The sequence below is a fragment of the Lissotriton helveticus genome, chromosome 4_2 (assembly GCF_964261635.1).
Source record: "Lissotriton helveticus chromosome 4_2, aLisHel1.1, whole genome shotgun sequence".
Lineage (NCBI taxonomy): Eukaryota > Metazoa > Chordata > Amphibia > Caudata > Salamandridae > Lissotriton > Lissotriton helveticus.
In genome coordinates, this window is record NC_136064.1 from 144,165,629 (window position 1) to 144,178,458 (window position 12,830).

A 12,830-nucleotide genomic window follows, 5' to 3' on the forward strand; every position below is an offset into this window, starting at 1 on the left:
TATTTTTTAAAAGGATGGGTTTTAGATATTATATCCTAAAAGAATGGTAAAATTTACAAAATAATAAAAAGTGTCAGCAACTCTGACGTGAGATGTTATCACAAGGGCATACGGTATCGGATCTGGCTTTCATTACAGGGAATGCAACAAGATGGTGTACGATTCCCAACCTTAAGCGTGTTAAAACAAACCGGTGATAATTACGAGTAACACTAAAAAGATAAGGTTGGAAACCGGTAATTGGATTACATTCCCGGTAGGACATCACAGATTGTAACGTTCCAGACACCCTGTCGCGACACTCCTTCTTGTGATTTAAAATTTAGAATTTAAATTTAGATACAACAGATTTGGGGTCAAGAAATATGTCAAACTTAAATAGGAGATTGAACCAGTTGTGTATGTACTTAAGCCACATGATACGCGAAGAGTGGTCCAACCTGAGACAATCAAGGATAATCTCCTGGGTAAATTGTGTTTCAGTCTTGGCCCAGATTGAGCGCCATAGCAGCAAGGGACGTAGTGCTGCTAAATCAGATATAAATTCGATTCCGACTTCTTCGTGAATCAGTTCTACTGATGCTGAAGGTGGTACGCACAACAACTTTCTGAGGAACTTATTTTCTTCTCTCTGCACAGTTGGACCAACGCAATGTCCCCACACCCCCGCACAGTACAGCACTGATGTAACACATTTACATTATAGATGTTCATCATATCTTTGATGCTCCTCACCCCAAGTTTAGATGAAAATTTAAAAATACTATTAGTGGACCTTATCATTTTTAAGCTGATATTGTCGAGCTCGGGTTGCCATGTCCCATCGCTTGCATAAGTAATTCCTAGATAGCAAAAGGTTTTAACTTGTGTCATCTTAACCTTTTCTATACAAAGCTAGAGTTAGCTTTCTTAGCTTTCATCCCACAGGACATTACAAAGGTTTTAGATTTATTTACTAGTAGTCTCCTACTTTCAATAAACAACATAAATCTGTTGATAAGACGCTGTAAACCAATCTGAGTGCGAGACAATAACACAGCGTCATCCGCATACAATAAGATTGGAACCGGTTTCCCTCCTATCAATGGTGCATCTGCGGGAATCTGGCACAGAATGGAATCAATTTGGTTGATAAAAAGAGAAAATGAAAGGGGGGCCAGTACACAGCCCTGGCGAATGCCTCTTGAAACTTTGAAAAAAGGAGTGCATTCGCCTAGGGGACCATAGCGCACCTTGCATGACAATCTCTCATAGAGCCTGGCCAGGAAATGAACAATCTCCTTGGGTGCTCCCGACTCTATCAGGACCTGCCATAGTATAGAGTGGTCAACCAGGTCAAACGCGCTACTCAAATCCGCGAAACAAAGAAACAGGCTGCCTTTTTTAACTTCTGTACATTTGTTAATTAAAAGATCTAGATTGACACACTGTTCAAGTGTCCCCATGCCTTTCCTGAAACCGTATTGGACCTTAGTTAAAATATCCCTGTCAGTTGCCCAGGTTTCCAGTCTCTTCAGCATAATTCGACTCATTCGACTTATGTTCCCGCTAGGAACCTCCGGTCCTCGGCGAAATCGCTCCTCACCGTTCCCCGAGTGCGAAGAGCTAAATGGGGAGGTAGAGCCTTTTCTAACTTGGCCCCAAGCTGGTGGAATACGCTTCCTTTGGAAATCCGGACTCTACCGTCAATTCATTCATACAGAAAGGTCCTGAAAACATGTTTTTTTGGCAAAGCATACCCCTAGCTTTTGGTTCCCCCTTTTTTAATTTTCATTGTTTTGGTAGGCGCCTTGATGCCTTTGGGCAAAGTTGCGCGTTTATAAATTTTATTCCATTCCATTACCTTGACTGATGCATCCAACAATGAAATGGGACGATAATTACATGCCTCCGATTTGCTGCCTTTCTTAAAAAGTGGTATGATGACCGACTGTCCCCATGATGGTGGAAAGCAGCCCTCTGCTGCTGCTTTAAAAAGCCTCTCCAGAATGGGCGCCCACAGATTCATTTCGGTTTTAAATAGGTCTATTGGTACTCAGTCTGGGCCCGGAGCCTTTCCTCCTTTACTATTGGACAGGCCTTCATAAACCTCATCCAGGCTTATTCCCAGTGGTAAGGGCAACCAAACAGAAACCTCATGAGCCAGGGTTTCTAAAGACTTCCCGTCTGGATTGAAAATATTAGTATAATGTTCAATCCATGCATTGCAAGCTACATAGGATGTTAGTTCCGGGATACCGTCTGTGTTTAGAAAGGGGCTGTTAATAGTCTCCCAGTAGAGTTTGCTGTTTTGCGTTTCAGCTGCTAAGTTTAAATTATGCCATGCTTCTTCTTGCAGGGCCTTTTTCCTATTGGAAAGGGCCACCTTGTAATTGGCACGCAATATTTTGATGTTAGTGTTGTTGCGTGGTTTATTACTAAGTGCCTTTTTTAGTTCACCTAGGGACGATGTGCAATGTTTGTCAAACCAACCCAACCTAACAACTCTATTTTTTGTCTGTTTCTTTTTTAATATTCCTTCAATGGTTGTGTTTATCCTAATAAAGCTTGAAAGCAGGGTTGCAGAATTGGTGACGTCTCCAAGACAATAATTAATCTCATTTCTGCATTTTTCTACTACCTCCTTATGTTTTTTCACTGGGTCGATTCCGGCCCATCTGATCCTTGGGCCGTTCGGTCTCGTGGGGACTATGTCCGTGAGGCAGATTTAGTTATTGAATGGCTTTGTTCCCCAACCCAATAGCGTCAAAGAGATACTATTATGATCACTTAGGATTTCTTCCCTAACCCACAGATTAGTGTATTCGCTATTATTGGACATCAAAATGTGATCAATATTGGTGTTGGCATTCCTACCTGTGAATGTAGGACAAGTAAGATTGAGCTTGTTCTTGTTACAACTAAGCAAATCTAGGTCAAATTTGACTAGCAATTTATTTATTATCGAGCCATAAATACAGTGTGGGAAGTGTAGGCAATCCACACTCTGGGCCACGACACTGCTGCCCATCTCTTTTCTAAAACCACAAGGGTTACCCACTGCTAAAGGGCATGGCTGAATGTTAAATTCGCCAGCCCAAAGGATGACTGCCATTCTACGTGAAGTTGCCGATACCCTTTTGATTTCGCTTTCCAGGGGGAATAAAATATTTTCCCTCGAGGCGTCAAAATTGTTGTTGTAGAAATGTACAAGAATTAGATCTTTACCCTTGCTAGATTCCATCCGTAACACCTGACTGTGTGTTCCAACAGCAGAATAACTTTTGGTTTTAAAGTTAATCAATTTGTTGGAAATTAGTAACAATAGGCCACCCTTTGCTCTACCTGATAAGGAATTAGAGGCGTTTAGACAAAGAGATGAGTAGCCTTCTACATAAATAGGTTCTTGACACCACGTTTCTTGAAGGCAGATGATGTCATGGCCAGCCCCGATAAACTCCTTCCAAAACGGGGTATTCAGTTTACCTGTGATACCGGCTATATTCCAGGTAATAATTGTGTAACCCACAGCTGCAGCTGCAATTATGGTATCACTTTCTCGTTGTGGGGCAGGCATTTTATCAAGGACACCCAACTTGGTACCTATGGATGCTACCATTGACTCCTGTTGAACCGCTAATAGGTCTTCTACTATATCAGGTATCCTACCTGGGTTAGATGTACCCGCTATCTGTATAGGGATGATTGGGTCATTAAGTAAATTTGGTGCTATAGAGATTTCAGAGTGAGTAGCTAAAGCACTCCCTGGCTTCTCATCAGGCCCTAGTACCCCCTGGGTCTTGTTAATGCTATATAGGATGGCTGACGGTCAATCGACCATTTCCAGGCAATCATATCTATTTTTAACGGGAATACCTCACCATCCCTCCTTTGTATGCTGATCTCTACTAGGATACCACGGCCGAGGTTCCCACTCCCTACTCCTATTCCTCTGAGTATACCAGGGACCCACATAGTTCCAAGGGCGCTCTGGTGGTTGCACCCAATTTGGGGCTATCGGGTACTGGTGGCTACGCGCAGGTGGATAAAAGTAGGAGAGGCGATATGCATCAATCTCCCCTTTCTTGGCCAGAACTGGCCATGAACAAATATAATCCACAGTGTCTGGATCATCGCAGGTTACTATAATACAGTCTCCCTGTGTACTTTTGGGTTCAGCCCCAATCCACGAGACTCTACGCACCGCTGAGATTCGACTTAAATAAGGGAGTTGTAGGGGCCTATTTAAGCTGAGCCTTCTGTAAGACCTTGTTCCGGAGGGACCAGGATGGTTCCTCTGTACTTATAGGCAGTTCAGGGACCCCCGTAAGAATGACAGTGTAGGGAAACACTTCTGGCGGTAAATGGACGGGGCGTTTGGACCTGAACCCCCTCTTTCCCTCGCTCAGTGGATTCGATGGATGGTACTGTGACATTAATGGAAGAATGGGCCTCCGATTCGATGGCTGGGGAGGTCCCTTGTTGGGGATAGATTGGGTCGGGGTGGTCTGGGAGGGGGTAGGCTGAGAAGAAATAGTAGCCAGAGTCTTAACCGTAGGCCCACTCCCGGGAATAGTTGAAGAGGCGGTTTGTGGCCCTTTGGGCTTGGTTTGATTAGATTGAGCTTTTGTCGCCATGGAAGGTTTAGCTCCACAGTCCAGATGAGCCCCTTGGATTCCTGTTCTAGGGGGATTCGTTATACCCACCCCGGGGTTTGCTTGACCCAAGCTATGCTGATTCAGTGGCTTCTGGGAAAGTGTCGCAAGTTGTTTTTCTATCATAATTATGCTCCGTTCTAGGGGTTGCAGATAATGCTTTAATAGTTCCCTGAAACTTGCTAAAAGCTGGGAGTTAGCACTACATGAGCTACATGTACCCCCCTCCGTGCCCATGGTCGTTAAATTTACTGTTGGTTCTAGTAAATTAATAAGTGAAATATTGGAATCACTTGGAGCGCCATGTGGCGGGGGAGCAGTTGCCCCCTTCTTGTTAGTTGCTATAACTTTTTTTTTTTTAATTGCCCTTCTTTTTTTCATTGCCCTGTTTAGGAACAGCGCCCTCCTTTGCCCCCTTAAGCTGGTTCTCGAGACCTAGGTCTTGAGTTAAAGTAGCTGGAGGTCTGGAGTTTTCTCAAGGTTCCCCGTAGAGTCAAAGTCAGAAGAGATTGGTAGCTGACAAATCAACAGTTTTCGGGATGGAGTGAACCTCTACTAAGACGTTTGGTTGCAGTAGGACCGGAATGGACGAAGCTAATTGAAGTGGGGATAGCGCTGAGGCTATGGGGCCCATCGAAGACCTCCTAGCAATTGCCAGGTCATGTGACACCCTTCGCTCCAGCAGGGAAATGCTTTGATCGATGGCCTCGTTAGTTCTGGAAATAAATTGGTCAAGCGGACCAGTGATCAGAGCAGTTTTTGTCGCCGTCTTGCTTCTGGTCCCCCTAGTCATGATGGCAAGACAGAGTACCTTACACAGTAGTTTTGAGATGAAATTAACTGGAATTAAGGAGTGTGAACAAGTGTACCTTTCATTGAAAGTTTGCAGACCGGATCATAAAGCCAAGGGGGGCGGCCCAGCCCAGCCTAGCTCGGTCTAGAATGGGCTAAAACGGGCCCACCCTTGGCCCGGGCTTCGCCCGGCGTCCCGCGAGGCGGGGCCGGTGATGCTTTTGAGCGCCTCCTTGACCTAGTGCTGAAATCGAATATGTCTTCTCCAGTTGATTCATCAGCGTTTATCTGTGTTTTCATGAACCTATGGAGAGTTAGTATTATTGCCATGATCACGTGTTGCAATTGAATATGTCTTCTCCAGTTGATTCATCAGCATTGTTCCGTGTTCTAACTGTGTTTTAATGTCACTCTGATTGTCCCTGTCATGTTAATTACTGCGATTGGCATTCCATTCCCCTCGAATGCGCGTATCAATATTTCCTGATTTAGTAACAATTCATTGCGAACAAATGCCTATGCTGTTATCACAGGTTATTTTTGTAATTATATAAGAGCCTTTTTTTTTATAATTGTTCCTAAAATATTCTAATTTATTTCGAGCACGATGTTTATTCATAGGATCTCTATTACTCGCTCTATCTGCCGATCGGTTGCTGCCATTAGTCTTTCTGCAGTGTCTATACGCAACCCTGCGGTCACGTGATGCAGTAACCTTAGTTACTGCCACAACCAGGAAGCTCCGTTCGCCATTGCCGACACGAGCAGACAAGACACCAGATTCACTCGGCTACCGGTGAGTGTCTTATCCCGACATACCTATGGCCCTCTGTAGTCCAGACTTAGGGTTTGACGGCTACTAACACGACATCCGTGGTTCCTGTTATTTTCCACAGATGCTGCCCAGCTGCCTCTCTTTACTACAAGCCCACGGGGATTTGAACAGCCTAAATCTACCTTTGGGTAAGCTGTTCTATTTACCGTCCAACACGGACTCGTGTTTTCTCCCTGTTGCCACAAATCTAAAATCGACCTTTTTCCTTCGATATTCATTCCTGTGTCCACCGTCCCCGGGCTCTGATTCGATTCTACCGCTCACGCATGTCCTGACTGTGAGTCAATATTTAGTTCACATATATTGTTAATGAGCTGTACTATCATGTTTTAGCTATTAAACGATGTCAGTAATGATATGTCCATCCCTCCATTATTCTAGACCTACGGGTCTCCGCTAGTCTTTAACATTCTATTTAGTTTAACACAAATTCCTCAATAATTTCTTTCATCTCTTTATTTTAAGATTTGAAGATCTCACCAGATGAGGTATTCCGTCCTTTAAATAGAAGACGAGCATCAATTGAATTGATTTGGTATGCTCTATCCCTAATTGTGTGCTATTTCAACTACTCATGTTGTGACTCATGACCTGGAGTTCATCTATGATTAAGTAACCTCTGTGATATATATTGAACAGGTTGCCTGCCCCGCACCCTGTCCTGATGAAGACCCCACAGCAAGGGTACTACTAATTCCTGCAATAATCTGAGGGTCGAAACGTCGACAATTGCTCCTTGCCTATCAGCTTCACGCCAAAACTTCAACATTAATGTATTATGTGAAGCATGATTCATATTTAGTGATGTATTGCACCTATGGTCTTTTTGTTTTTGTATATTGAAATTGACATACACATGCATCTACGTTATTTGGTTGATTTTACTGTCACGATTCCCTATCCACACTATCCTCACCTTATCACTTCCCCTTTTCCCCTGGGGCACTACACAACCTTTTGAATGTGTACTGTCAGATACCACACCTAACAAATATCTACATTGTGAATAAAAACAGTGTAGATTCATTCATTGTGTTTCTAATTTTTTGATTACTTTGTGTCTATTGCCAATTTCACACTGGGACCCCACCTCTCAGTACTTTATTCTATGGGAATCATTGACTGCTCACATGCTCACCTCAGATATTTGATATAACACACCTTCTTGGCTTTAAGAAATTGGACTATTGTTTGCGGACCCACCTCTAGGATAATGACAAGCCTTATAAGGGCAAACCCACAAATTTACTAATTTAACCTAGGCCCATCCCTCTGATAGCTATGGCACAATGCAGTCAAGCTTCACTTAGGGCAATGTGCAGTATAATGATGCATTACCAAACAGCCATGAAGTAGAAATGCAACACAATAAAAATCCAAACTAAAATAGAAAGTAGAGTAATCCATTAGAAAAACATATTTGCCCAAAATAGCAAAAATGGAATATGGGAAAAAAGATATGATCACTGTGGATGTATATATGTGTTACGACCTATACACACTTGTTTCATGTGCTGATTAGCGACTACAGGTATCAACAGGAGCCCAGATAATGTCTTGGGAATGATTGTATATTCGATTCCAAAAACTTTAATATATTCTTTTTTTTTTTTAAAGGGAAACCTGAAACGAGAGTTTTTTAAATTTTAAGTAGGAAAAGCGCCAAGAAGCAAAAAGTACTAATAATAGTCAATGGTTGACCTGTTGTCAGTAGTAGAGGAAAGCAGAAAAATCTTCGACTCAGGAGGTTCCACTGCCATCATTCTTCTCGACCTAAGCGCAGCGTTCGACACGGTGAACCATGTGACCCTAATTAACCGTTTAAGGAACATAGGAGTCACAGGCACTGTGCTTCAATGGCTGCACTCCTTCTTAGAAGAACCTTTCAGGTTTTTAAGGAGAAAGTTATATCTGAACCGGCCAACTTAAAAAGTGGGGTTCCGCATGTCTCCTCTCTCAGCCCGCCCCTTTTTTTTTTTTTTTTTTAGAAAACCTTTATTTACGAAAAGGTGCACACAGCTAATCAGCCAAACATCCCGGAGGCATGGCAGCAGAATCGAGAACCAAACAGATACGGCACACACAGGAGAACAATACAGGATGAAAAGGGTTAAATTTTTTCCTTTTTTTGAAAATAAACCAGGATATACACAATAAAGACGTGAAACAGTGCAGTACATTAACGAGAAGAGAAGACAGAAAAGAAAACGGGAGGGGACCGGGTACGGGATCTGAGGTAAATTCGTTCGTCGGGCCGGCAGAGAAGCAAGTCCAAAGCCAGAGACGACAGCAATTATAAGGAATCAGTAGAGGCAGGCAGACCAACCCTGGGTACTCACGACTGACGCTCCCCCCCCACCCCCTGACGAATCCAGTGACAGGAGAAACTAAACGGCAACAGTCCCAGCCCCGTCCAAAAGTCCCAACAATAACCCGATATACTGGTCCCAGACCCAGAAGGAGAAAAAGAAAAGAGAGTCAAGTGCAACCAAAAAATAGAGAAAAAACAAAAAGGGCCATAGAAACAGAAAACGGAACAAAAAGCACCCCAACCCCAACCCCCCACCCTGCACCTCTGCAGACGGCTACGGCCCACCCCCCAGCAGCGTGCCTGTCGCCCAGCAACCAAAAACCCGAAATATAGGAGAAAGAGATCTATAAAAGGGAGAAAAGAAAAAGGTAAGAAAGGAAAATGAAAATGAAGGGAGGAGGAGAGTTGCACAATCCCTCAGCCGCCCCCCCCCCCCGCGACATGAAACCCTAGTCATTGACCAATCAGCAACAAACAAGTACTAGACGGCAGTAGCCAGGGAGAACGCCTAATCCCGCCCCATCCCCCAATACAAGAAAATGGTGGACCCCGGTACTTCACAAGTGTCTAGCATAAGCAATGGACATAAGTCTCACCCTTGACCTCTACGAACGGTAACTCCAGGTTCCTCATATCGCACCAGCCCATCCACATGACAAATCATAAGTCCAGCCAGTCCACAAATCTGCGCGGCGAGTCCGACAGAAAAACGAAAACCACCACAATCCACCTCCGCCATGACACTCGCTCCGAAACGACCAGTCCCTGACCACCTCAGGTTCCACCTTGCCACACAGCTCACACGGTCGAGAAATACGTGCAGCCTCCGTCGGGTCACGATTTCAACCAAGTCAGTAGGGGACGGGCATGTGGGCACATTCACAAGTGAACTCGCCAACGTTGGCGGGCGACGCGCCATGGCGGCGGGTTCCGCCGCGCACTGCAATCCAGATAATGTTATCCAGGCTCCGACACTGGATGGGCCACGGTCCACAGAGTCCTGGGGCAAAGCGGGAGAAATGACCAGCGTAGGGGGGCCCAACAGAACTGAGTCTTTGCGCGATCGGGCAGTTTCGGTGTCATCCGCGATCGTCTCGTGGGACAGAGCGGCCACGTAGGAGCGCAAATCCCCAATGGCGGCCAGAACGGTTCGCAATGAGGGCCCTCCGTCACCCCGCACCTCCGCAGAATGATCGACAGCAAACATCGGAGCGCCCCGCAGGACACCCAAGTCTATCAAGGAAGTGCGAGTAGGGCAGGCGGGGGGAGCAGGCACACTGACCAGCGACACCGGGGTCCCCTGGACTGGGGCCCCACCCCGGCGGACGGGCTGCACCAAGAAGGGGACCCCCGACCCCCGGGCCACCCACAGGGCCAGTACTCCTCCGCAAAGCGATTAGAACCGCTGGCATGCACCAATCCAGGAGCTGGTCGCTCTGTACGACAATGGACCGGACCGTGTCAGGGTCACCCAGCCGCTGTTGTTGTGTTGTACCCCAGCTAGATCAGTACTCGAGGTCCCAGCTTTCGGACAATGGGAGGCCAAGAACTTCCACTCGAGATAGCTCCGTCAATCCGGGATGTAAAGTCTCCGGGATCACACCATCAAAGGCAGCAACAGGTCACAGACACGGGGGTGAGGCGAGAAGGCAGGATTTATAGCAGGATATTCAGTCGCAGGAGAAGGTCGACGGAGCCGAGAACTTATGCGACCATCTTCATTCGGCAGCAAGCTCCTCCTCCCCAGCCCGACCCTTTTTAACATTTATATGGCCCCCTTGGCAGCCATAGTAGCCCCTTTGGAATCCGCATAGTGACCTATGCGGACGACACGCAACTGGTGGTGGCACTCAATCAGGCAGAACATAACACCAACAGTCTCTATACCTGCCTAGAAGACATTTCAAAATGGATGGATATTTCACAGCTCAAGCTCAATGGTGGAAAAATCGAGATTATGGTCTTATGTAACCACAGCAGCTTCTACCCCAATTCAATGTGGCCTTCACGCATGTGTTCTCCCCTTACCCCCAAGACCAAAATCAAGAGTCTGGGTATTTGGTTGGACCAGGAGTTGAATTTTACTACACAGGCCAGGTAGGCAACAGCAATTTGTTCCGGCCTGCTCAGAATGGCCTGAAAACTCCTCCCTCTTCTTCCCCCACCAGCAAAAAAGGTATTGATACAATCCCTATTACTCTCCAGGCTGGACTACGGGAATGCCCTATACCTAGGCTCCCCCTCCCCAGTAATGGCGAAACTCAACTTGGTCCAGAATAGCGCAGCCAGATTACTGAAGGGCACTTCCAACAGACAATCCGCAATACTTTCTCTCCACTGGCTCCCCGTGCATGAGCGCATTCAATTTAAATCGCTGTGCATTGCCCATAAAACTCTGTCAGTAACAGGTCCCTCCATTAACTCAGCCCTGATCCTTCCTTATAAGGCTAACAGAAAACTTTGGTCAGATAATTTGCGTCTGGCCGAGCTACCCAGAATAAAAAGAGCCAGAAGTGGCGGACGACTGTTCTCCTATAATGCCTCCAAACTCTGGAATTCCTTGCCACTCCATTTATGTCTGAGCCCCAATAACCAGACCTTCAGAAAACAACTTAAGACCCTGCTGTCTCCCTAGTCTGTCTCCATCCATGTTGGTCCACAGCGCTGGGACACCTGTGGGTAGCCACGCGCTTTATAAGTACCCATTCATTCATTCATGTATTTATTCATTCATTCATTCATTGTGGTAGATCCAGTACAATAAAGTCAAAGCTTTTACCTTTAGAATAGAGTCCTTTAAGTCACACTCCACCATGTGGGTATTCTTCTAAAGCCCCTGAGAACCTCAGGGGAAGCACTTAGAGACTCTCGAAATGTCACTCAGAGGACAACTGTTTTTTTTCAAAAAAAGTTACCTGGCCACCAATTTCAGTGCTGTTAATTAATACTGCAGATTCGAAATACAACGCAAACAATCATTGTACTTTACTTTCATATTTGTATTGATTAAACTTCATTTTGAACAACTATTCATCACTCTTGATGCATAGGAGGAATACACATTTCATTCAGTATATTGTGTGACTCAAAATTATATGAAAAACATTTTACAAAAACATATTAGAAAGTCAAAAACAAAGACAAAACACTGTGGTATTTGCATCAATTAATTATACCAGTCCAAAATTTCAACAATTGCCTGTCATAATTCTAATTCTATGTGGTACTATGACAGGCAGACTGCGGGGAAAATTATTTTTTATAAAAGTTCGCTCTCGGGGTATATTTCAATTATGACACCCTGACTAGAATCCCATTCAATGTTGGTCCCTCCCAGACGATTAAAGACGGATAACGGCAGGGATCAGTCCAGTTGCCACTGATTGCCTGGGTAGATGCAAGAAATACCAATTGTAGCTTTAACAGATGGTCAACCTTATGAGCCTTGGAGTCTGCCGCATTGCTCTGGGTGGAAGAGAGGGCAGAGCCAGGCTTTCAGGGCTCTTTTCAGAATGCTGACAACAGGTATGGCCTTTTCTGATCTTCCTCAGATTCCAAGAGTGTTCTCAGGTATGTGCCTGAAGATGCCCTAAATCTGTCTGCTAATATCTAGTGTGTGGGAAGGACTCTGGGCATGCCGTAACCAAAGGGATAAAGCTCTCTACAGTTTGGTCATTTTAGAGATGGTGAGTGTCTTTGGCCACACTCAACTTGGGTTCTGAGGGCTGGTTTTTTGTATGGAGAGTGTATTATGGTAATCCTTTTATCCCACATCCAACACTAAAATCCAGTTTACGGCAATCACTGTACATACAAAATTCCCAGAGACTGAAGACTGGTAGAATAAAAGGGTTTTTCAACAACATCCAGAAATAGGGCTTTGGCATTTGGCTTTGGCGGTCTCTAGTAGGTAGTTATAGTTAGGACCTATTATCCATAGGAAAAGCGTTTTATGATTTGCAGTTTGACAAATCTTCGTGAAAGTTTCAAAACTAATGGTTCACTCAGGTCAGCTCCTGTCTTCATCAAGCGGGGGTTGAGAAAAAAGAGGGGTCCCAAAACGTGTTTTCTCCATGTTAATTTCCATAGGAATTTTGAAACAGGCTGCAGCTCGAACTGCTGAACGGGATTACACCAAATCTGGCAAAGAGGTTGGTCTTGCTCCAGAAAGCATGATTTTTTCAAATGGTGTAAATCCGTTCAGTATTTCCTGAGAAATGTAAAAAATAAAAATATTGATATCTGAGCACCGAGGAGT